Source organism: Palaemon carinicauda, chromosome 26 (genome assembly GCF_036898095.1).
Source record: "Palaemon carinicauda isolate YSFRI2023 chromosome 26, ASM3689809v2, whole genome shotgun sequence".
Lineage (NCBI taxonomy): Eukaryota > Metazoa > Arthropoda > Malacostraca > Decapoda > Palaemonidae > Palaemon > Palaemon carinicauda.
In genome coordinates, this window is record NC_090750.1 from 712,452 (window position 1) to 739,912 (window position 27,461).

The window sequence follows — 27,461 nt, forward strand, 5'->3', positions numbered from 1 at the left end:
TCTTGAATAGGTTGGACCAAGCTCCTTTGACTTTCTTCCGTTGGGAATGACCTCCCCATCTCTCCTTTGAAGCATCTGTATCAATCGTAATGGAGGGGGGAGGTGGCCCTTGAGTTCCAATTTCTTCAGTTGCTTGGCTTTGGACCACGGCTTGAGAAGCGTTCACAGACGAGTCGGTAGTGGTCTCATCAGATCTCTTCGTGCGTTTGATGCATATTTTTTCCAAACTCCGGTTACATCCTTTAGCTGTGCTCTTAGCACGGGGTCTGTTACTGAGGCAAACTGAAGAGACCCCAGCACTCTCTCCTGTTCGCATCTTGATATCCGTTTGGATTCTAGAATTCTCTTGACAGATCCTGCTATTTCTTTCCTCTTCTTCACAGGAATGGAAAGTTGGTGTGACTGTAAGTTCCAGTGGATTCCCAACCACTGAAACTTCTGAGATGGAGACTTTTTGATGTTGATCTTGAATCCTAGATGTTCCAGGAACTGGATCACCTTCTTGGAAGCTTGTAAGCCTTATGTCCTGGATGCTGCCCACACCAGCCAGTCGTCCAGGTAGGCCACTACTTGGATTCCCTTTAGGCGTAATTGATGGACAGCTGCATTCGCAAGCTTTATGAAAATCCTTGGGGCTATGTATAGCTCGAATGGCATGGCTCTGAAGGCATAAAGCCTTCTTTGTAGCTTGAACCCTAGGTAGGAGGAGAGATGACGACTTATTGGAACGTGCCAATAAGCGTCTGACAAGTCTATAGAGACGGTATACGCCCGTTTCTGTAGTAGGGTCCTTATGTGTTGAAGCGTCAGCATCCTAAACTTGTAGTTCACTATGAACTTGTTGAGTGGTGACAAGTCCAGAGTGACTCTGAGTTTTTCTGAGTCTTTCTTTGGAACACAAAACAACTTTCCTTGGAACTTGATGAACTTTACCCTTCGGATTACTCTTTTCTCCAAGAGTTCTCGGTTGAGTGTTGAAAGAATTGTGGGAATGGAGGTAGAGAGCTGTACCCGCTCAAACTCAGTCAATTCTTGATTAGGCTGTGGGCCCTGGGATCGAAGGTCCAGCGATCCCGAAAAATATGAAGTCTCCCTCCTACCGGAAGCATCTCACTTCTGTTGTTGTTGTGGACCTGAGGCCTTGCCTCCTTGACCGCGTCCTCCTTTGAATCCCCTTCCTCCTGAGGGGCGTCTAGAGGAACCTCTGGCTGCTCCTCTACCTCTTGGACAAAAGGTCGTTGTCTGCCTTTTGAACGCTGGGTTAAATGCAGGCGACTGAGTCGTCTCTGCTTGAGGTACCAACTGGCATGTGGTCAGAGGTTGTGCCACCAGCTGAAGCACCGCGGTCGCTGGAAGTTGTTGCTGCTGCTGTCTGTAAGGCTTAGCTGGCCAAGAGGATAGCACACAAGCATCTCTGTTTTGTTTTCTTTACAAGGAGATTTTATTGGGAAACTTTGGTATTTTCCACTTCTACAAAAGTTAGGAAATTTTCTATTTCAATTTCCATTTTGTTAAATTAAAGAGGTTTTTCCAATACATGCAACATTGATAAAGTCACCTTTTGCTACATACAGCATACCTAAATAAACTAAGCATAGTTCTAGTCCTCGTAACAGTTTATTTTGCTTTTGGTGGAAAAATTCTAAGATGTACCAAGTTCTTTGAAACAATAAAGTTACCTCGACTGCACGCTTGCCATTCCTCCTTTCCGTGCAATGTTCTGTTCTCGATCTGGACTACAAACGCTGCATGGGCATCAAAACTCATCTGGCCTCGTAAAAAGGACAATTTGTGCCTCTCTCCTAAATTCCATTTTCTTGATTTACTCCAATGCTTACCTCCAACAACAATACCTGGAATTCAAAAGTTTGTTACAATACTGTACTGTAATGATGAATGCTTGTAAATTTTGAAAAATATATTAAATTTTTCTACAAACCTAATATTGTACAGTGACTTCAAAACTGCCGATAAATGTGTCACAAGAAAACTCATACATGTCCTTAATTAGTAGAAGAAAGCAAACCAAAGAAAGACCAGATCTATGCTGACCTATTTTACCCAGTACACAGCTGCATGGGACTGCTGTAGGTAACCAGATATCTATTTAGCAGCCATGCTAGAAAACCCGCTCTCTGCCAAGAACAGCTGGACTGTTTCCATCTGAGAATCTCTAGCATCTCCATGGATTGAAGGTGCTTCGCCACGTGTGGCTGATGCAGGAGAGTAGACCCTGATAGGATTTTCTTTAGCCACCTCGACCAGAAGAGCCTCAAGGATGCGGCTGAGACAGAATCACCAGGGTCAGTCCGAATCTTGAGCAGTTGAAGGAACAGGGTGAATGGCAGAGGTGAATGTGGCCAAACGATCTACTGGAAGTGGAAAGCAGAATGCAAGAAGCTTCCTGTTTAGCTGTGTTTTGAACAAGTCAGTCAACATCATTCCCCAAAGCTTGAACAGCTTCACTGCCACTCAATGTAAAGGGATCACATCGCCACAACTAAATACCGCTGGGAACTAAGCTCGTCTGCCAGTGCTATAACGTGTAACGTGGCAAACTGCCCAATTCGTGCATATACCTCGCTAACTGACTCAGGGAGAGGTAGACCATCTACCTTCTTGTTAATGTACAGAACAGTACAGTGTAATGTAACACTGGCATCATGTTATCGTACATTTACATTACTAAATGACTCATCAGGGCTAACAAAACTACAGTATAAGCATCTCTAGACATTGAGCAAGAAAAGGTCCTCTGCAGTCCAGAAGCATCTCTAGAGGTAGGGAATTCAGTGGAACTACATGAATAAGGTTTCAGACATCTAGCCACCAAGCCAGATTGTCCCTCACTTCCTGGCTAAAGGGTACAAAATGGCAGGGTGTGTTATGTATTATTGTAATAATGTACTATATTATTTCAAGTGTTACAGGTATTGCACAACATTGCATCATATTTCATGAATAAAACATGTTATGCTTTGTACATAAGTGTAATGATTTGTTTTGGTATTAGGATTCAAACATTTGTTGATTACCTCAGAGATAGGATGTGATTCTTTATAGTTTTGTACTGGAGTACGATTTAAGTCTTTTCAGAGCGATGCTCTTTTGTTTAGAAATATTTTGGTTTTGTCAGATTGTGTATGATGCTCCACACACACACTTAGGAGTCAGCTGTCACAGAGCAATGTAGCCATAAGATATTAAACTTGTATTTTAAGAATACCAACGTATCATTAAATCCCACAAAGAAAAATTGACGACAAAAGATGGGATCAGCTGAGAAATAATTACTAACAATTCTTCATCTATGTTCCAGGTAATTATTAGGGTTAACAAACTTCCTATGAAGTCATACTTAAAAGGGTGGATCCTCCAAAGTTCACCAATGCTGAACTTCAGATAGCATAAAAGCAAATGCAGGTGGAGACACCATCAAGGCACAAATTTCTTCAGAGTTACAGTAATGTATCAGCATTGGTAACAGAAGCATGAACTCCTGTACCTAGTACCAAAAACTTGGCCCGGTCGGCCGTCCTGTGTGTTGGTGACCTCTTCCTTCTATCTGGGGGTAGGTCTGTACCTCATTGAGACAGTATCTAAATGCACTGCTTCTCACTGACTCGAAGAGAGAGAAGAGAAAATTTAATAATCCAGGGAGGGGAAAGAAGGGTGGTTCCCTATATTCCTATCAGTAGTGCGAGTACGGGCAGCAGGTGCATGAGCTCTTGAACCATCTGTCGATCCGTCTACTCGGGGATAGGTACATTCCTAGTAAACATCCTCTTAGCCCATGAACGAGCTGAGAGCGTACTTGTATCCCTTCCCTGAGAGCCACATTCTCTTTTATTGCATTGTATTTCCCACAGGAAAACGAAAAAAGAAAGGATTCACGCATAAGCGTCTACTACTGATTGGTCTACCTGGACTTCTTTGATGGAATCATTGCAACATTTCCTCAAAGTATCCTTTGTCCCCTAAGATACTTGCCAGCTGGACCTCCGCAAACAGAACGGGTTGATCTAATGCCTGTCCTCAGTTGGTGAGGTTCCTTGCCGAAGACCATGGGATCACGACGTATCATCAGGGTGATTATGCGAGTGCTGAGCTCGGACCTTATTAGCCACCTGTTCTAATCTCTATTGTACAAATAAGTTGAAAGATCTTAGAAAACTATTTGTCGTGTTAATATTCCATAACCTGACCATGGGAAGATCTAGGTCAAGGAGCAATTTTGGCGTGTCAGATCTCGTAGAAGATTTCTGGTTTGGGAAGAAACAGGTGTACCAATTCCCTGGCAATTCAAAAGTAATGGTCATCCAATGAACAAGTGTACATCCCAATTGCTGTGGTTCCAGATCACATGATCCTTGATCATGGCTATCGATTGTGGGATACAGCTGATCCCATGGTACACTTTAGGAAACATTCCTGTCTTATGATCTACAAAGGGGGGTGTTTGGGTGAGCCTATAAGTCTACCTGTTGTCACTGGTAGCCTTTGTCTGGCTCTCCCTGGTCCTAGCTTGCGTGCAGAGTGCGTCTAGCCACTGATCATACTGTACAGCATGTATATATGGTCGATCTCTAAGACAATGTCTGTCCCTTACATCTCCAACCCACGAATGACCTTCAAGCAATGATCGTGGAAAACAAGAAAGAGCAGACTTGTCTTGCCATGAGAAAACTCAATTAAAATGTTCCCAAGAAGAAGAAACGCAAGGGGAAAGATCACAAAGAAACCTCGGCACTTGTAGAGGGAAGATCTTTCATAGCCGATACAAGTGATAAAAACAATAAAAGGTTCCTCTTCCACCAGTATCATGTCCGTGCTTGATTCACTCATCAGGGTACGGGAAGAAGTTATAACAACGAAACAAGCTTTGAGTAACATTTCTATTGACAACTTCTCCATCTAGCCTATAATCCCTGCTGGGTGCAGGGCACCGCCACTGTAATAAAAAAATTCTTGTAGAGATGGACTGGAGAGCCAATAAACAATAAACAAAATTTATGATTTATAATAAATAAATCTAGAAATAATTTGTATTTTTCTTAACTATTTCTCCACAGAGTTAAAGGATCCACCACCGAAGTTGACGATGGCTGCACACTTGCACCGCGGAGAATAAGTTGCAGCAAAGAGTCCTTGGAGGGCCGACCCGGGAGCCCCAAGGATGACCAAACCTGTAACACAGAAGACAGACAAGGCCTCACCCGGGGAAAGATGTGGGTCGCTTCGATAGGGGAAACAACACCATCTCTCGAGGACCGGGGTTGGCCACAAATTAAAGGGTCTACGCTACTGCTCGACGGTCTCTCGGAAGAGGCCAAACGAGTAGGAGCTATGGAGGAAGGTCAGGAGGCGGACGAAGAGGTCTTGGGTTTTTTTTATCCCGCTTTGATTTCTTCCGCTGTCACCAAAACCTTTCCCACTGGGAGGCAGACCACTCCAGACACTCATTACACTTATTACCACTATCACATCGTTGACCTCTGCAGGTGGGAATAAGATTGTGCCGGTCGGTGTCCATGGCCGATATGAAGGTCCCACAGGGCCGGCCTTCAAGTCCAGGGCAGGTACACACGGTCGCGGAAGTCACCACAAACACAAAATATTAAAGAGAAAGCACAAACAAAAAGCATTAATGGCAGCCCAAAATATAACTTGGTGAGGATGAAGAACGGCAACGACCGTTCACCATCCAGGCCGAAAGCAAAGCGAGCTAAACCCCAGTGTGTAAGAGGGAGCGGTAGCAAGCTAACCCCCTACCCGTCAACTAGTGGAAGGGTAGTTAACCCTAGCTAAATTTTAATGGCTCATCATTTCAGTTTGCCGAAAATAATACCCCTATTAAATAGCGTAAATGTTTATTCCAGTTACGGAAGAAAGAATAATTCAAAGCATTTATTCAATGGCAAGTACAAAAGGCAATGGAGCAGGAGAGCAGCAATGTCCGTTCTCCAGCAAGCCAAAAGCAAAGTGGATGCTCAGCCCAGTGTGTGAATGAGCTGGGTAGCCACCTACCCAAAACCCTCCATTTAACTGGCGGTTTAGGTAGTTAACCCTCGGTAAAAGTCTTATGGCTCATCTTCCAGCCTTGCCGAACGTAATATCCCTATAAATAGCGAAGGTTTGTATAAAGTGACGGAAAAAACAAACATTTCTTAAAAGTTACATAAAAAAAATATTTAATTTAATCCTTCAGTCTTCCATTTTCCATATGATAACACCGACAACAAACTTGACCCGAAATTAAACCCAAATGATTGCATTTAGTACAGTTAACATTAGGGTGAGCTATGAGCCCAAACAAATTGAATGTCCAAAAACAAACCATGACAGCCTCTGGATATGATTACTGCTCTGTACCAAGTACAATTAATATACTGTAAACTTAATTAATAACATCAGATATTCAATTTTCTAAACTCACATTAATACTGAAACCTGTAGAATTTATTCCTAAATAAATTGGGTTATGGATTTTACCCAGAAGACCCAGCCCTGGGACTTGGAATATTACTCAGCAAAATATCTTTAAATCTTAACTTTATTCTTGTGAAACCTGAATACAGTACTGTACTTAGAATGCTGTAAAATCGTTTGACGAGAAACTCTCTCTCCAGAAAGGCCAATGCAGACTGAAATGTTTGAGAAGAACAATTGTGGAAATGAAAGAGAAACCAAATATTTAGATATTTTAATGAGGATTCTCCTCTCATGGACAATCCAATGAAACTTATGTAACCTAAACTAATCACTAAGATCATAAAATAGATTACATCAAGAAAATCCCAAAATTCTTAAAAAATAATAATAATTTTCTACCTTATTAGTATACATATATTCAAACCCCCAAAATGAAGCTATCACCATACCATAGTACTTTGTAAATAATTGCATGGCTTCACATTCCAATACAAGTAGACTGAATTTTAATTCTTCCTTCCTGGTAACATTCATAACTTCACTACAGTACAAGAAGCAGGTAGAATCATCCAGTATTACTTTCAAAATGAGACAAAGTCACCAACATTGTTTCAAAAGACTTAATGCTGTAAATTATTTTCTAACCTTTATTTAGGCTGGGACCAAGCCAATCAACTACTGCCCCTGCAACTGAATCAGCAGATATTTACAAGTTCAAACTTGGTACAAAGGCTTTACGGTTGACGACGTTCCCTTTCCTAGTTTTTAAAATGCTTATTTATTAAACATTGTTATCTATCTTAAAATAATCTAATTTTTCTCTTATATAGTTTATTCTTTACATTCCTATTTCTTCACTGCACCAGACTGTCAAATATTTGGTCCATTGGGCTAGTGGCTATTTGCTTTTGCCCCTTGGCTTCTAATAGTAATAATTATGCTAATAAGACAAATTTGGAAATAATTTATATTTTTCCAAACTATGCAAATCTGGAGCTTTTTACACTGGAGATGCATTTTGGCAACAGCTGGAACTAGCTGTAAAACTTTTAGCTACTTAGCGAAGGGAGAGCGAGAGTTCAACCACTCTGCTCACACCACCACTTGTAACTGAACGTCTCTTTGCAATTGCGGCAGGACTTCCTGGAGGAAGGTGATGGCGGGACCAGTATGTGTTAAGAGCTCCAGGATTGTATATATAGAGAAAATGCAAATTTTTTCCAAATTTGTCATTTATTACTGTACAACATACTAACCCTAACGATATTTACAGTGGAGACTCACCGTTAGGTGGGTGCAAGTCCAAAAAACTAACTGGCTAGTGCCTGACCTGGGGGGCTACTCTGTGCTTCGCATGAGCTGTTTGGAGGCACCATGTCACCTCGTCGACTCTGAGAGCTAACGGCCTGGGCAATCATGAAAAGGGGTAAGAACTCTCACATTTATAATCTTTGCTGTTATTTCTCCTTTATTCCAGATCACAATATCAGGTTTTATAGAACCTCCTTCTATAATGACTCTTGAGGAAACCTTCAGAGCAAAATGCTTTACCACAGTCCTTGCACTTGATTGTTTACCTTCCATGAGAGTTCTTAAACGTTAATCGAGTCTCTGTTTTAAATTATAGGTTTTGCCACATTCATGACACTGGAATAGATCTCTCATGTGATTTCTTATGTTTAGTGAGATAGTTTTTATAAGTAAAGAATTTGCTACAGACATTACATTTGTATGGCTTCTCTCCTGTGTGAATTCTTGAATGTCTGGTGAGACTATGTTTTTGAACAAATGTTTTGTTACAGACATCGCAATTGTATGGCTTCTCTCCTGTCTGAATTCTTAAATGTGTAGTGAGATTTGATTGTATACTAAATGTTTTGCTACAGACATTACATTTGTATGGCTTCTCTCCCGTGTGAAGTCTTAAATGTACAGAGAATCTTTGTTTCAGGGTAAATGTTTTGCTACAGACATTACATTTGTAGGGCATCTCACCCGTGTGAACTCTTAAATGTACAGTGAGACAGTATTTCGAAGAAAATGTTTTGCTACAGACATTGCATTTGTATGGCTTCTCTCCCGTGTGAACTATTAAATGTACAGTGAGACTGTATTTCGAAGAAAATGTTTTGCTACAGACATTACATTTGTATGGCTTCTCTCCCGTGTGAACTCTTGAATGTTCAGTAAGACTGTATTTCGAAGAAAATGTTTTGCTACAGACATTACATTTGTATGGCATCTCTCCCGTGTGAACTCTTAAATGTACAGTGACCCTGTATTTCGAAGAAAATGTTTTGCTACAGACATTACATTTGTATGGCTTCTCTCCTGTGTGAACTCTTGAATGTTCAGTGAGACTTTGTTTCAGGGTAAATGTTTTGCGACACACATCGCATTTGTATGGTTTTTCTCCCGTGTGAATTCTTAAATGTACTGTTAGATTAAATTTATTAGAAAACGTTTTCCCACATTCACTGCATGTGCATCGCTTTCTAGCTAGAGCATTGGAGTTAACATTACCAGAGATCCTTGTTTTATCTGCTTCTCATTTATTTGATTCACCTCTTGATTCAAAACATCTTTCTGTAATAATTCTCTTCCACTGATTACACATGAAAGTCTTCCCTTTTCTTTTCCTTTATCCTCGTTCACAGCTGTCCCTAAGTAAGTGTCTACACTTTCTCATCATCGACATCCACTTTCCAATTTCCTGAACCATTTCCACTCACTGATGCATCGTACTCGTAGGAATTTTTCAAGTCGCTTTCGCTAGAATCAAATATTTCTGGCTCTACTTTGACTTCCATTTTTGGATCCAAGAAAAGGGCGCCATCATTAAAGAGAGCAACACTGCCAGACGTATCATTGTTTTCTGGATAAACTGCAGGTGAAAATAGATCTTCAATTTCACTTTTCATTGAAAATTCAAAAGGTGGTTCAGAATTCATCATCCTCTCCATATCACAAGATGAAACACCCCTTAATAATATTTTCAACAGACTTCAAAGAGGAAATTAAGACTAAACTTCCTATTCTCAGACATCATACTGTACAACAAAAACTTCCGACATGACCCTTTCTTTTTCCGTCTTACGTCTCTTGCATAGACCTTCAGTAGCTTACAAGCTTTAGGGGCAAGAGGTGGATGATTCCTTCCTCGGGGATGAAAAGTCTGAAAGAATAGAAAACTAAAATCAGTTGGAGAAGAGCAAAACTCAATAAAAATAATGGAGTTTTCTAAAAATAAAATAAATTCATAAAGTTATGTAATTTGCATTTTTCCTAAACATACAAACCACAGTCTTTGATCTGTGTTCTATCTGTTCTTGTTACACATTTCACGCATCTAAAAATCTCAACTCCTCTGTAGATTCTATAATCCACAGTGTCTCCTGTGACATTATTGGTTTTATTCTTTAAATAGTTTTCCCCTTGCTCTTCAAAAAGACAAAGACCTTTCATCCATTGTCTTATTTCTTTTACTGTACCTCCTCTCCAGTTACCATCAAAAATGGTCTTGCTAATACTTCTATGCACATCTGAGCCTTCCTCCAGAATAATGAACACCAAAAGGCTTTATAGTAATCTTGCACAGACAGGAACATTTACCACAAACTCTTCCATATTTCTCCCTCTGCCTTTGCTTTGGTTCTAGTGTTATGGAAAAGTAACATTACTCACTTGGTAAGTTGTTTTTTTCTGGTTGCCTTTGTGCTGTCCAGTGCCTTCTTAAGACCTGTGAAGATGGACCCGGAATTCTGCAATTTTAAGCTGAGAGAGTCTGGAAGAAGAATGACCTTTCATCCGACATCAGCGTTAAAAAAATGCCTATTTGACTTGATAAACTCGTTGTATAGAACCGCTTTTCCAGGGGAAATAGTTTCGTCCCTTAAACCCCAAAATTGACCTGATGTTAAATGGTCTATGCTTATGCTTGACCGTTCCCCAGGAGACTGATCGAGCAGGAGATACGGGAAGAGATTGGACGGGGGGGGGGGTGGAATGAAGAAGTCCGAAGTTTCTTCGACTTCGAGGAACACCCTCAAGACAAAGAATCTCTCTTAGACTTCTTGCGCCTACGTCCAAAGCACTCCCACTGTGAGGCAGACCATCCCCAACACTCAGGGCAGATGTTGCTCTGGTCACAACGCGCCCTACGCAAGCTGTATGTTGAAATATTTAGAAGTGTGACCATCCATGTAAAAGTTATTCAGAGTCTTTTGTAGTAAAAACTATTGTACCCAAGACTTTCCCAATATCAACTCGCCAGGGTATAGAGACACAACAGCGTAAGCTTAATACTAGGTACACAAGGAAGGATGGTTTACCTGCTGAGGTCATCTTATGCACAGAACCAAGGATGCCGTTTTCCCCAGGAGAGAGGACAATGAAGAAAAGAATAGGAGCCAGTCAAACCACTTCATTCACTCTGACTAAAACCGGATACTGTCCTCAACCTTCTGATACTTGTCCAATAAGGAGCTTGAAGTTTTATACCAGTCATTGTGCAGCCACCACAGGGCCGATAGAAAACGTATCGAGCCTCCTGTGGGTCACTTCTTGCAGCCAGTGGGCTGTGAAAGTGTTCTGATGTTTCCACACCCCAGCCTGAAGAACCTGTTATTGAGAATTTCCTCTTAAATGCCAGGGACGTAGCTACGTCCCTGACATCATGAACTCCGAGGCGACGTGAAGGAGGAGGGTTTGGATTCAGTGCATGGTCTATGACCTTGCAAATCCATGCTGAGATGGTATTCTTGGCGACCCTCCTCTTGGTCCTTCCTGAGCTGACGAAGAGTGCAGGCACACGGGGACATAGTATGTAGTACAACATACTCACCCTGGAATTAATTGTCCCAATTAAGTTACTGTTCCTCGCAGAGTTAAACAGCAGGGTTAACGACGCAACCCACTGCCACCACAGAACCTCTTAGTTGCTGCACTTGCTTCGCATAGTGACGAAAGAACACTCTGGAAGACTTCCAGCCAGTGTACGAACGAAGATGTCCAAAATCCCTACAACTAAAGAAGTTTAAGGATGAAGCAACTTTCCTCGGATCGTGACCTGTGGGTGAACAGTCAGGATCCGCTCTGCGAATAAGATATGTGATTTTCGCCCTGAGTTATTTCAGTAATAAATTTTGAGCCTGACGTTTCTCCCCTGGCCAGATGGCCATCCTTGAAGTCTGAAGTTCTACGAAGATAGACCTTTAGGCATTCTACTGGACATAGAGATGCATCTTCTTTCAGAGGGCAGATTCTTCAGGGACCCCACCTGATGGTGGGTAACTCGTTCTTGGTGAGAAACGTAGGATCCGGAAATAGGTTCAGTTCACCCATCCAGGGACTGAACACGACCTTCCTCTCTCGAGAGGGGTATGATCTCACTAACCCTGGCCCCGGACGCGAGTGCAAAAAGGAGGATAACTTATGGGTCAAATCCTTTAACGCACACTCCTTATTGTTCAACAGTGAAGCAACATGAAGAACTTTTCTAAAGACCATGAATTGGGCTTTGGAGGTGCTAAAGGTCTGAGCCTAGCGCAGGCTTTCGGAACTTTAATAAGAGATCTCGTTAGCGAGGTCGACCTGGAAGGCATATAGAATGGATCTTGTCAAAGCAGGCCTACATGATAAAATCGTGTTAGTTACCGATCCATAACCATGGAGATGGATGAAGAAAGACAAGCAGAAGTCCGTCGTGATCTCCTGCGGAATCTTCGTCTGACAAGGGCTACCCATTCTCTCCAAGATGACTCATATTGCCTTATAAAAGGTTTGCACTTATAATCCTTTAGGAAGTCCGTGCTGGCTTTCGACATCCCGAAACACTTTCTCACCTGATTAAGGAAAGAAATCATGAGCTGCTGGGTCCGGGTTTTCTGTGATGAAGCGCAGACAATTGACTTCTGGACTCACTGGGTCAGAACTGGATCTGGTAGCGGACGAAACTCCAATCGTAGTTCCAATGCCAGAGGGAACCCCACACTGTTCGGTCATTTGTGGGCCACTACTGCCGCTACTCCCTTAAATGATCTCAGTTTGTTGAGGACCCTCAACAGAAGGTTGTAAGGAGGGAACAGATAAATCCTGAACCATCTGTTCCAGTCGAGGGACATCGCGTCCACTGCTTCCGCCAAGGGGTCCTCGTACGGGGACACATACAGGGGCAACTTCTTGTTGTCTTTCGTCGCAAAGAGGTCTAGCCGCAGTTCTGGGACTTGACTCAGAATGAAGGAGAATGGTCCTGCGTCTAGGGACCATTCCGACTCTATCGGTGTGAACCTGGATAGAGCGTCCGCTGTCACATTGCGGACTCCTTAAAGGTGAACTACTGACAGGTACCATTTCTTCTTCCCCCAAATCGGAAGATGGCCAACATCACCTGGTTGAGAGGTGGCGACCTTGATCCTTGTCGATTCAAGTATCTCACAACTCCCCCGCTGTCCAGCACCAACCTAATGTGGATCGAGCGATGCGGGGAGACTTTCTTGAAGGAAAGAAGGACTGTCATAGTCTCTCGAAAATGACTGTGAGAGGTCTTGAATAGACTGGACCAAGACCCTTGGGCCTTTTTCTGATAAGAGTGAACTCCCCATCCCTCCTTCGAGGCGTCTGGGTGACTCGTCACCGACGGGGGAGGTGGATGAAGAAGAACCGACTTCCTAAGGAGTCTGGCTTGGGACCAAGGCCTGAGAAGAGTATTTCGACGAAGCGGAACTGGTCTTCTCAGATCTCTTCGCGCATCTGATGCATAACTACTCCAATCTCCGGTTGCATCCTTTAGCTGTGCTCTTAGCACCGGGTCTGTCACCGAAGTAAACTGGAGAGACCCCAGTACACTCTCCAGTTCGCATCTGATATCCATACGGAATCTAGAAGTCTCTTGACAGAACCAGCTATCTCCTTTCTTTTCTCCGCCATGACGGAGAAAACGGTATGACATTAGGTCCCAGTGGATTCACACCCACCGGAACTTAGAGATGGAGGAAGTTGAGACTTTTCCTGTTGATCTTGAAGCCTAGATAATCTAGGAAATGGATCACATACAGGGAAGCTTGCAAGCATTCTGTCCTGGGTGCTGCCCACCCCAGCCAAAAATCCAGGTAGGCTACTACCTGAATTCCCTTTAGGCGTAATTGACTGAGAACTACGTTCGCAAGCATCGTGAAAATCCTTGGGGCTATTTTAAGCCCGAGAGGCATGGCTTTGAAGACGTATAGTCTTCGTTGTAGCCTTAACCTTAGGTAGGAGGGGAATCGACAATAGATTGGAACGTGCCGATAGGCGTCTGACAAAACTATGGAGGCGGTAATTGCCCTCTTGGGCAGTAAGGTCCTTATGTGTTGTATTGTTAGCATCTTGAACCTGTAGTTCGCTATGAACCTGTTAAGTGGCGACAAGTCCAGAATGACTCCGAGATTTTCGAGTCTTTCTTGGGAACACAAAACAGCCTCCCTTGGAATTAGATGGACTTTACCCTTCGGATCACTTTTCCTCTAACAGTTCATGAATGAACTCCTCCAGAACGGGGGTGGAGTATCGGAAAAACGCCGAGGGTATGGGGATGGAGTGCTGTACCAGCTCCAGCCCAGTCCCTTCTTGAGTAGGCTGTGGACCCAGGGATCGAAGGTCCACCGATCCCAAAAGCGTTGGAGACTCCCTTCTACCAATATCATCTCGCTCGGACTGTTGTCCTGAGGTCTTGCCTCTCTGACCTCGACCACCCATGAAACCCCTTCTCCTTGAGGGGCGCCTAGACGAAATTCTGGCTGCTCCTCTAGGCTTGTTCGACAGGCAGTTGACTGACCTTCGAACGATGGGTTGAATGCCGGAGACTGTGTCGACACGAATTGGGGAACCCACTGAAGTGTGGTCGGGGTTTTTGCCACCATCTGGGGCACTGAGGGCATCAGCAAATGCCGTTGCTGCTGATGTCTACTTGACTTAGCTGGCCGAGAAAGTATCCTAATCCTTTTAGTCTTCCTCCAAGGTTGGGGACCCCATCCGGGGAAGAATTTCTCTTGGTAGACAGGCCCCACTCCCGGAGAAGATTTCTATCGTCCGTGGCGGCCCTATCAACCTTTTTGACCGACTCACTAGGGAAAAGGTCTTTGTCCCAACTGTTGGAGGAGATTAGTTTCCTTGGCTCGTGCCTCATCGTAGCCCGGGCGAACTCGAATTCCCTACAGGTTCTCTTCGCCCTGACGGAGCTGTAGAGATCCTTCGTCACAGTGGCCATATGAGTCTTGATCACAACCATGAACGTTTCATGGACCTTGGGATCACTTGTCATCGTCTCAACGTGGACTGAAGAGACAAAGAGGCAGCCAGTCTTTCTTTTGTCTAGAGTTCTCTCCGCAAAAGAAAACCAGACAGCTTAGAGAGGATCTCGCCGAACCGGCATCCGACAAAATCCGCCTCCCACATCTGGACTGAGAAGGTAAGATGGACGTCCTTCCAGTCCTTGATTTGCTTACTAAATCTTCCTTTCTAAAGGCCAGCAACAAGGGTTTACACTCCACCAGGGAGGGGAAAGGCTTGCCAGCCTCGACTGTTTTCAAAACCGCCGCAAACCCTTTCAGCGAAAAAAGGGGGAAGGCTGTGGCAGGAGAGGACACAAAGGAAGGGAGCCTCTTACTCAAATACAGCTACCTTTGAGTTCATGACGCCCCTCTCTTTCATCGAAGAAGAAAGCAAGGCATGAGCCTGTCATGGTCTATCACTACGACCTCCTTAGGCTCTGTCTCTTCCTTTGAAGCTGGTACCTCCTTCCACCGGACCTTGCAGTCCGGATGTGCCCCTGCAGTTACAATGCAGCTGCCTTCCCATTCTTCTCCCTCTGCCTTTGTTGGATCAAGCCAACAATGGAGGGAGGGCCTGCTCTACTGCGAGAGCAGATGATGTTGAGGGAGCAGGTTCAAGGACCTGAACCGGAGCAGCCGACCTCTCTCGGCCTCTTCCGCTACCTTGTCCGGAGCTCGAACTTCATCCTGGCCTTCTGCCAGGAGGTCTTCCTCCAGACGTTCGGACACGTCTGGCATCCTGTCGTCCAACTGGATGCTAAGCAAGGCGACCGTGACTTCAGCATCCACGGGATCTGGATTAAGGGGACCTCCTCTTGAGGTTGGGGAATCACTGTAACAGTTGATGCCCTAGGAAAAGAAAGCCCTCATCTTCTCATTTGGAAGATAAGGTCCAGAGGTAATTTTATGAAAGCCCCTCACCCAGGTACGAAGCTTCTCCCTAGCTATATCCCTTGAATCCACCGTTGTAGGGGAGACGAAAATGGATTTTGAGCGAAGCGAAAAGAAAAACCTCAATAGATAGGTTAGTGCATATGAAACATACCTGGGGAACCCAATACCGGAGAACATCCGTGGAGACAGCGCATGCCACACGCCTCCTTCAGAACCATGTCCGCAGAAGCCCTACTGCGGACGTTGCAGAAATACATCCGCACTACGGATGGTCCTCCTGTAAAGAGAAGAAATTTCCATGAGTATCAAGTGAACTACGTATCACTGGATATGCACAGTAGCATAACAAAACGGAAAGACACATCCTTGTATTTCCCGCACACCCAATTGTTGTAGCCTTCCAATTCATAAAATCGTATAGTTAATCTATGCCAGATTAACCAATGGAAAATTTCCAAAGGAAGAAGGTGTAGCCCCCCCCCTAAGGAATGATTTTAAAATACCGGATAGTAGACAAGAAAGAACTCACTTTCTTATCTGTAAGGCCAACAACCACGGGTCGTGCAAGACCACAAAGAATAAGGAAAAGACACATACTTGTGAATCCCCCACAATCACCTGTGGAAGCCCACCAGCCATTAAAATCAAATGGTTAGTCTTTGCAAGAATAACCAAAGATCATATTTTCCCGAGGGAAATTAGGTGTAGCTCACACCTAAGGTAAGATTTTACCATTCTGGCTAAAGATGAAAAGAGTTCTCTTTTCATCCCTGTAAGGCAACACCAAGTGACTGTACAAGGCAACACAAGTAAGTTAGAGAAGACAGTGTTGTAACCTACTATATCATGTTCTCCCCTGGTAGAAGACATTAAACAGGGAAGAACTGATACAGTACATGAGGGTGGTGTGCCGGCCGGCTCTTGCCGGTCAGCACCCCCACCCCCTTTTCCAAAGGTAGGTCTCAAGTATGCAACTTAGGATCACCCAGACGGGGGAGAACTCCAGTTCCTATGCCTGAACCGGTCGGTAGTGGTTGCCGGTCCATAGCTACCCGGTTGGTACCCAGCTGCCGGCCATCACTCTTAGTGGCCGGCCAACCGAGTGATGTAGCAGGCCGGCCCGGCAGCGGTGAGTAAACCCTGCCGGCTGGCATCCACTCCAGGTAGCGTCCGGCTGCCGGCCGCCACTCAAAGCAGCCGGCAGGTGAGCAAGGAGACCGTCCAGCAAAGGCATAAGACCACTGCCGACCGACAGCAAGAGAACTAGCGAACACCCCCCTACCGACGGCCGGCCACTAGGCCGGCAGACGGCAAGGACAACACAAGAGAAGACAACAGAATGGGTGCCGGGCTAAGAGGCTATGTACCTCCGCGCCCGACACCCGAAAGAGTGCCGAGAGGAAGGGGAGACACTAAGTCAAGCTTCCTAACCACTGCTTACTGAAACTACAGACGGCAGCGGTTGAGGGACCAAGGAAGGACCGGGCAGCACTCAAAGGATAGGGCCTCTGCCGGTCGGCACTCTCTGCCGGCCGACAGGGGACCACGTCAGCTCCCCATCCCAACCTATGCTAGGTACGGATGTGAGACGACTGACACAAAGGAAACGGAAAATAGAAGGGAAGGACAGAGGGTCCTGTCCAACCTTGCCTTGGTTAAGGATCATTCCAAACTAAGAAAGCTCATCTCAGCCAGCGAGATCCAGGGAGGGAGGCCGGCACTACTGGCTGCCTCCCTAAAACCAAGGCAAGGAAGGAATTGCTATTCCGGAAAGGGAACATATCCCGAACCCGGAACAGCAAAGAGGACAAGTCTGAGGGGTCACCGAGCGAAGGGATCATAATTACCGAAACCTTCCAAGGTGAATCAAGGAGGATAAACCTCCTATGCCCGTGTCAGGCAGCAAGGGAGACTCTGCCCCACGCTAGACCAACACGGACTCAGACTAATACACTGCTGTACTGTCCCCCTCTGAACCAAATCAGTTGGAGCAGGAAGGTACAGTACTACTCCAGCATAGTTATATTTGAAAATTAATTCAAACAAACCACTAGAGTTAAGCCTAAGGCTTAAACAGAGGGAAAGGGTTTGCCCCTTCCCCGAAGAGAAGGGAGCAAACGGGGAAAAGATAATATTATCAAGACCTAAGACAACCTAGCCTAGGCACTAAGAGAATCGATTACCTAAATCACCGAAACTCACTCCAATACTATCTTGGAAATTACTCGAAAAGGGCTGTATGTATAACGTTGCCTAACGCTTTAAGCAATATAAAATCACACTTGGAAGACTAAATATCATGCAGGAAGTACAAGGACCAATAACTAGGCTACGAAGACTAGTGTTGGTCAGCCTAGGCAAAGCTTTCGCCAGGCGCACTACTAACGCATCATAACAGAATTCCTAATTAAGCTAAGCAGCTAATTATTAAAGCGCAGGGGGCTGGGAACGTCGCTCTTGCTAACAAATAAATCCTATTCTAGCGAGCGACAGCGTCCATGACGCCTCCAGCAGGCAACAGCTCTTGTATCAAAGATAACTCTTATAAATACTTTGATTTTAAACAAGAGCCTACATTTATACATAAAAGAAATAGTACCCAACTTATCCGAAGCAGAAGAAGTTGGAGAAAGCATAATATGAGAGTAAATCCAAGATTTTGGTAGAAACACAGGAAAAAACACCGAGTTGTAAAGCTACGCAAAAAGGAATGCAGATGGCGCCAGAATCGGCGCAGGGCACGCTTACAAAACGGGAGAAGAGAGGGCCTTACGAACGGCTCTCCCCTTTTGTTTCTCGTTTTCGTTTTCTTGCCATTTGACCCCTACGAAGTGTTAACTCTATTCGGGGTATAGATTGCTATGAGGCGTGTCAAGAATACGTCCACTGATATTTACGATATCCCTAAGGTCTTTTTTAGGGATACTCGCTCCAGGAGTTAGAATTCTGGGTACCTTAAGGTAAATTCTCTGGGAATATCGCCGTAGTTGTAATATACCCTAGGAAGCTGCCTTTAAGGAACTTCCATCAGGACGACATGGCTTGAGCCCAAAAATATGTACATTGATACCTCGGTACTCGACCATAATCCGTTCGAGATCCGTGTTCGACCTCCGATTTGTTCGAGTACCGAATTTTTTTTCCCCATAAGAAATAATGGTATATATTCTATTCCGTTCCCAAGCACTCGAACAGGCCCAAAATATTAATAAAACGTGTACCTAAACAACAATAATTATCTAAATGTGTATGAAATTGGTCAGAAAATCCTATAAAACAATTTTAAACCATTTACTGTACTAAAATAAAACAATTTTAAACCATTTTCTGTACTGTAGTGAACATACCTTTGAGCAGCGGTTCGATGGCATACAGGGATGGATGTGGAGAGGATGGAAGGGGGAGGTTACTGCTTGGAAGGAGAGTCCCCTTCCATGATGTGGCGGGGTAGTTCTCCTTCAGGAGTTGTTTCTCTCTCCAATGAAAGGGTGGGCAGATCTATTTCAGGGGTTTCTTCTCTTCTTTGTCTCTTCTTTGGAGGAGAAACAGGCTTTGATGTAGCAGCTTTCTTTTCTTTTGTGAAAAACTGGTCTATTGTTAATTGTTTCTTCCTCCTCTGCAGTATTCTTCGAAAATGATACATGACACTATCATTAAACATATGCACTGCCCGGTTTGCTACTGCAATTTCTGGGTGGTATTTTTCAGCAAAAGCCTGCACATCTGCCCACTTGGAACAAATTTCATTGATGAGAGAACTTGGAACATCCTCCCTTACCTCATCCTCTTCTGAAGATTCCTGCTCCACAATCAGATCCTGCTGCTGTTGTTGTTGCAGGTGCAACAATTCCTCCACAGTCAACTCGGTAGAATGGCTTTCTACAAGCTCATCAATATCATCCTTGTCGACCTCAAGCCCCAAACTCCTGCCCATGACAACAATTTCCTCAACGACATCAGTGTCATCAGAAATTACAGGGGTAGCAGTGCTTGGACCCGCCTCTGGTTGGAAACCTTCAAACTCCCTCTCTGTGACACATGATGGCCACAGCTTACGCCAGGCAGAGTTCAATGTCCTATAGGTCACACCTCGCCAAGCTTGGTCAATCATGTTAACAGAGTTGAGGATGCTGAAGTGTTCCTTCCAGAATTCCTTTAGGGTCAACTTCGTGTCACTGGTCACTTCAAAACACTTTCTGAAAAGGGCCTTGGTATAGAGTTTTTTGAAGTTTGAAATGACCTGTTGGTCCATGGGCTGGAGTATGGGAGTAGTATTGGGGGGCAAGAATTTGATTTTGATAAAGCTGTATTCTTCTTTCAAGTCATCCTCGAGACCTGGAGGATGTGCAGGAGCATTGTCCATAACCAGAAGACATTTCATTGGCAAGCTCTTTTCAATGAGGTAAGCCTTAACCTGGGGGGCAAACACTTCGTTTATCCACTCAGTAAAGAATTGTCTTGTGACCCAAGATTTAGTGTTCGAGCGCCACATAACTGGTAGTGCACTTTTACAAATATTATTTCGTTTGAACACCCGGGGGTTGTCCGAGTGGTACACTAACAAGGGTTTGATCTTGCAATCGCCACTTGCATTTGCACACAGCAACAATGTTAGCCTATCTTTCATTGGCTTGTGACCTGGCATCTTCGTCTCGTCCTTGGTAATGTACGTATTGGCTGGCATTTTCTTCCAAAATAACCCAGTCTCATCACAATTAAAGACTTGTTGTGCGATCAAATTTTGTTCATTTATGTACCGATCGAATTCCCCCACGTATTTATCGGCTGCAATTTGATCCGAACTAGCTGCCTCCCCATGCCTAGTAACACGATGAATACCTGTTCTATTACGAAACTTTTCAAACCAACCCCTGCTCACTTTAAATGTAAATGAATCACTTTCACTGGTACTCGGACTTTTCTTCACTAATTCTTCATAGATATGCAACGCTTTTTCACAAATGAACGCTTCACTAACACTTTCCCCGGCCAACTGTTTTTCTTTAATAAATATTAAAAGCAACTTTTCCATCTCCTCAATCACTTGTGGCCTTTGCTTAGTTACCGCCGTAACTCCCGTTGCAACATTCGCCTTCTTAATCATTTCTTTATGCTTTAAAAACGTAGAAATGGTCGACTTCGCCATTCCGTATTCTACCGCTAAATCGGACACTCGTACACCATTCTCATATTTCGCTATAATTTCCTTCTTCAACTCGATCGTTGTTCGCACTGTTTTCCTCTTCTCCTTCCCCTTAACACTCATTACTTTCTTGGGACTCATTATGAAAGCTAAAAAAGCAATTAAAAGCACTGAAAATCACTAAATCACAACGAATGCTGATCGCGCGTTGTCTGAGTGACGCTCTCGAGAGAACTGATGCTTCCCGAACAAGCGAGAGTGGCCGAGATGGCGCGATCATCACAAAGCCCATGCGGTCGTCACGTGTTCGGCTGGTCGAGTACCGAATTTTTGGTCGAGCACCGCAGCAAAAATTTCTCGAAAATTTTGGTCGAACTCCGAATTGTTCGAGTATAGAGTCGTTCGACTACCGAGGTATCACTGTAGTATAAACTAAAAATAACGGTTATATTTATGCATATATTTAATTATAAATATGTACAAATATGGATAAATATCCATACAACATCGTGTTCAAAATAGAAATAAATTTCTACTCATTACTTGGGATCGAACGCTAGCCCCTTCTAATGAGAAGCCAGGTCGAAACCAACCATGCCATGAGAGGCTATCTACTGTTCCTTGAGACTCCGGTCAGTGAACAGATGAAGCAATAGTATACTAATATCCAGTAACCACGTAACATGTAACTATAAACCTCATCGGTAAAATAATGTTAACCCCGGTTCTGAACGTCTGAGTCAGGGGTGGCCAACCTATGACTCATGCGCCAACAGTGTCGTATTGCACGATTACAAGTGGCGCACTATACCCCATAGATAGTAAATTGAATGACTTTTCTTTAAAATTGCTAAATATGTTCATATATTTTCATTAGGACTTTCAAGAATAACTAATGAATATTATCAACGCAAATTCAAAGTGCCATTAAAGTAAGTACAGTTTACTTTGTATTCATGTTAAATCCTTTCCTTTACAGCTAAAACAAAGGATTGGCCACCCGTGGTGTGAGTGGTCTCTGTTGCCACCGGAGATCCTGTGACAAAGGTCCGTCATAGTGAAAACGTGAACATCAGAGGTAAGATAATATTAACCTCAATGCTGAACATCTGTGTGATATCCGGTTAAGCCGGAGATTCGATAAAAAGGACCGTAATAATGAAAGGTGATTATTCATGAAAAGGGGTTCGTACCCTGGTTCTGATCGTCTGATTGATCTCTGTTTGTACCGGAGATCCGGTAACAAAGGTCCATCATCGGGAAATCGTGACCCTCATCGGTACGATAACATTCCTCCATACTGAATGTCTGTGTTATCTCCAGTGAAGCCGGAGATTCGATGAAAAAAGGGCCGTTATAATGTAATTGTGATCAATCATGACAAAGGTTCGTGTGCAAAAGGCCTCAGCCGGAGTCTGAGTGGCGGATTTCACCGTTACACTCCAAATATCTGACTAGTTCTCACCCAATGAGTATCCATTATAGTGGAGTATAACTCAAGGCGGAGCTAAGGGTGTCGTCATAAAGCGATCCCAAATAATGACTCATACACTAACGTAACCTATTAATAGTGCTAGCTCTATTAACATTAACCACATCAATAAAACGTGAATATCATTAAACGTAATATCATCAACTCGGAGAATAAGAGGAGGCAGGAATAACTCGTGAACGTATAAAACGGAAAACGGGAAATCCACCTCCTCTACTCGAGCTTAATAAAGAAAACGAGAGAAGGGGTAACTCGTATCTGTAGAAACAGAATACGAGCACTCTATGCTCACGCTCTCAAGGTTACATAATAAAAACCAAAATCACACAATAATATGATAAGAATAATGATAAAATTGTAATAACCAAGAACGAAGAATAACGACAACGTAACAATTAAACATAAAGATATAGTCTAAATCAAGCACCTTCCTGAGGCGTGAACATAACTATAACTAAGACTAGATCAATATTCTTCATCCAAATTGGACTTGCTAGCAAATAAATACCATAGTAAAAAACAATAATAAATAATGATAACAATATTGGTCATAAAACCTAAGTGATATAACCTAGATGACAGTACCAGAAGGGCAATATTAACTTGAAAAACTACCGAATCGAACAAAACCAAAATGGCTGCCGATACCGAGGACGGCCAAGCCTCTTCCAAAATTAAAATCCACATTACTGGAACGAGAACAAATGCCCGGTACTGAAAAAACTGTCAAAACAAACTATGGTACTTAACATTGGTAAAGGTGAAGTAGCAACGTCAGTCATGTTGAATTAACGACAATCACTTGCGAAACACTCCTAACAAAATAAAAACGACTTAGCGGGCAAGTCCAAAACAGAAGGATGACCTGGAGAGCGCAAGAAGTATGTGTCGGTGGAGTAGTCCAACTGTATTCTCTAGGGCCTGTCACGGCCCTCCCCTTTGATGAAGGGATTATCTAAATGGAAGACAGCCTGTGAATAGTGGTTTACACACGCCCTTGTTAAATACACGACACCAACAAGGTGTTCGCGCGAGGGTTGTAACCTCTGCATTCCATGCTTTTATCTTTCTCTAGTATATTTGGAAGATTTATATTAGAAAAGTGTAAAGAAGGACCCTTTTCACCGGCCGTCACAGATCGACCCAGAAAAAGAGATTACATCAAGAAAATCACAAAATTCTTAAAAAATAATTATATTCAAATACTTATATTCAACAAGCAAAAAAAAGCTATCTCCGTACAAAAGTACTTCTAAATAATTGCATGGCTTCACATTCCAATACAAGTAGACTGGATTTTAATTCTTCCTTCCTGCTAACAGTCATAACTTCACTACAGTACAAGAAGCAGGTAGAATCATCCAGTATTACTTTCAAAGAGAGACAAAGTCATCAACATTGTTTCAACAGGCTTAATGCTGTATATTATTTTCTAAGCTTTATTTAAGCTGGGACCAAGCCAATCAACTACTGCCCCTGCAACTGAATTAGGCTTTACGGTTGACGACGTTCCCTTTCCTAGTTTTTAAAATGCTTATTTATTAAACATTGTTATCTATCTTCAAATAATCTCAATTTTCTCTTATATAGTTTATTCTTTACATTCCTATTTCTTCACTGCACCAGACTGTCAACTATTTGGTCCCTTTGGCTAGTGGCAATTTGTTTTCGCACCTTGGCGCTTCTAATAGTAATAATTATGCTAAAATGACATATTTAAAAATAATTTGTATTTTTCCTAACTATACAAACCTGGAGCTTTTCACACTGGAGATGCATTTTGGCAACAGCTGGAACTAGCTGTAAAACGTTTAGCTACTTAGCGAAGGGAGAGCGAGAGTTGGACCAACCACCCTGCTCACACCAGCAGTTGTAACTGAAAGTCACTGTGCAATTGCAGCAGAACTTCCTGGAGGAAGGTGATAGTGGGACCAGTATGTGTTAAGAGCTCCAGGATTGTATACATAGGGAAAATGCAAATTTTTTCCAAATTTGTCATTTATTACTGCACTACATACAAACACTAACGATATTTACAGTGGAGACTCACCGTTAGGTGGGTGCAAGTCCAAAAAAACTAACTGGCTAGTGCCTGACCTGAGATGTAACTCTGTGCTTCGCATGAGCTGTTTGGAGGTACCGTATCACCTCGTCGACTCTGAGAGCTAACGGCCTGGGCAAGCGTGCGAAGGGGTAAGAACTCTCACATCTATAATCTTTGCTCTTTTTTCTCCTTTATTCCAGATCACAATATCAGATTTTATAGCACCTCCTTCTATGATGATTCTTAAGGAAACTTTCAGCGCAAAATGCTTTACCACAGTCCGTGCGCATGAATGGTTTTCGAGTCTCTGTTTTAATTTATATGTTTTGCCACATTCATGACCCTGGAATAGATCTCTCATGTGATTTCTTATGTTTAGTGAGATAGTTTTTATAAGTAAAGAATTTCCTACAGACATTGCATTTGTATGGCTTCTCTCCCGTGTGAAGTCTTAAATGTCTAGTGAGACTATGTTTTTGAATAAATGTTTTGCTACAGACATTGCAATTGTATGGCTTCTCTCCTGTGTGAATTCTTACATGTGCAGTGAGATTTGATTGTATACTAAATGTTTTGCTACAGACATTACATTTGTATGGCTTCTCTCCCGTGTGAACTCTTAAATATACAGTGAGACTGTATTTCGAGGAAAATGTTTTGCTACAGATATTACATTTGTATGATTTCTCTCACGTGTGAACTCTTAAATGTACAGTGAGACTGTATTTCGAAGAAAATGTTTTGCTACAGACATTACATTTATATGGCTTCTCTTCCGTGTGAACTCTTGAATGTTCAGTGAGACTGTATTTCGAAGAAAATGTTTTGCTACAGACATTACATTTGTATGGCATCTCTCCCGTGTGAACTCTTAAATGTACAGTGAGACTGTATTTCGAAGAAAATGTTTTGCTACAGACATTACATTTGTATGGCTTCTCTCCTGTGTGAACTCTTGAAAGTTCAGTGAGACTTTGTTTCAGGGTAAATGTTTTGCGACAGACATCGCACTTGTATGGCTTTTCTCCCGTGTGAATTCTTAAATGCACTGTTAGATTAAATTTATTAGAAAACGTTTTCCCACATTCACTGCATGTGCATCGCTTTCTAGCTAGAGCATTGGAGTTAACATTACCAAAGATCCTTTCTTTTATCTGCTTCTCATTTATTTGATTCACCTCTTGATTCAAAACATCTTTCTGTAATAATTCTCTTCCACTGATTAAACAAGAAAGTCTTCCCTTTTCTTTTCCTTTATCCTCTTTCAAAACTGTCCTTAAGTTAGTGTCTACACTTTCCTCATCATCGACATCCCCTTTCCAATTTCCTGAACCGTTTTCACTCACTGATGCATCGTACTCGTAGGAATTTTTCAAGTCGCTTTCGCTAGAATCAAATATTTCTGGCTCTACTTTGACTTCCATTTTAGGATCCAAGAAAAGAGCGCCATAATTAAAGAGAGCAACACTGCCAGATGTATAATTATTTTCTGGATCGACTGCAGGTGAAAATAGATCTTCAATTTCACTTTTCATTGAAAATTCAAAAGGTGGTTCAGAATTCATCATCCTCTCCACATCACAAGATGAAACACCCCTTAATAATATTTTCAACAGACTTCAAATAGGAAATGTAGACTAAACTTCCTATTCTCAGACATCATACTGTACAACAAAAACTTCCGACATGACCCTTTCTTTTTCCGTCTTACGTCTCTTGCATAGACCTTCAGTAGCTTACAAGCTTTAGCGGCAAGAGGTGGATGATTCCTTCCTCTGGGATGAAAAGTCTGAAATAATAGAAAACTAAAATCAGTTGGAGAAGAGCAAAACTCAATAAAAATAATGGAGTTTTCTAAAAATAAAATAAATTCATAAAGTTATGTAATTTGCATTTTTCCTGAACATACAAAACAACAGTCTTTGATCTGTGTTCTATCTGTTCTTGTTACACATTTCAGGCATCTAAAAATCTCATATCCTCTGTAGATTCTATAATCCACAGTATCTCCTGTGACATTATTGGTTTTATTCTTTAAATAGTTTTCCCCTTGCTCTTCAAAAAGACAAAGACGTTTCATCCATTGTCTTATTTATTTTACTGTACCTCCTCTCCAGTTACCATCAAAATTGTCTTGCTAATACTGCTATGCACCTCTGAGCCTTCCTCCAGAATAATGAACACCAAAAGGCTTTATAGTAATCTTGCACAGACAGGAACATTTACCACAAACTCTTCCATATTTCTCCCTCTGCCTTTGCTTTGGTTCTAGTGTTATGGCAAAGTAACATTACTCACTTGGTAAGTTGTTTTTTTCTGGTTGCCTTTGTGCTGTCCAGTGCCTTCTTAAGACCTACAGATACCCTCCACCGCTGTGAAGATGGACCCGGAATTCTGCAATTTTAGGCTGAGAGGGTCTGGAAGAAGAATGACCTTTCGTCCGACATCAGCGTTAAAAAAAAACTGCCTATATGACTTGATAAACTCGTTGTATAGAACCGCTTTTCCAGGGGAAATAGTTTCGTCCCTTAAACCCAGAAATTGACCTGATGTTAAATGGTCTATGCTTATGCTTGACCGTTCCCAAGGAGACTGATCGAGCAGGAGATTCGGGAAGAGATTGGACGGGGGGGGGGGGGGTAGAATGAAGAAGCCCGAAGTTTCTTCGACTTCGAGGAACACCCTCAAAACAAAGAATCTCTCTTAGACTTCTTGCGCCTACGTCCAAAGCACTCCCACTGTGAGGCAGGCCATCCCCAACACTCAGGGCAGATGTTGCTCAGGTCACAACGCGCCCTACGCAAGCTGTATGTTGAAATATTTAGAAGTGTGACCATCCATGTAAAAGTTAATCAGAGTCTTTTGTAGTAAAAACTATTGTACCCAAGACTTTCCAAATATCAACTCGCCAGGGTATAGAGACACAACAGCGTAAGCTTAATACTAGGTACACAAGGGAGCATGGTTTACCTGCTGAGGTCATCTTATGCACAGAACCAAGGATGCTGTTTTCCCCAGGAGAGAGGACAATGAAAAAAAGAATAGGAGCCAGTCAAACCACTTCATTCACTCTGACTAAAACCAGATACTGTCCTCAACCTTCTGATACTTGTCCTATTAGGAGCTTGAGGTTTTATACCAGTCATT

The 27,461-nt window shown here is 42.9% G+C and overlaps 1 protein-coding gene across 2 annotated transcripts in view; it reads right to left on the bottom strand.

The window, feature by feature from the left end:
* Positions 1–1,585: 1,585 nt before the first annotated feature.
* The window catches only part of LOC137619466 (zinc finger protein 501-like), a 572,135-nt gene continuing 546,259 nt past the window's right edge, over positions 1,586–27,461 (bottom strand). Inside the window, exon 2 of one of the 2 annotated variants that reach the window (XR_011039910.1) lies at positions 1,586–1,853. The gene's annotated coding sequence lies outside the window, so the exon portion shown is untranslated. The remainder of the gene's footprint in view (positions 1,854–27,461) is intronic. The other variant, XR_011039907.1, reaches the window with a different exon arrangement.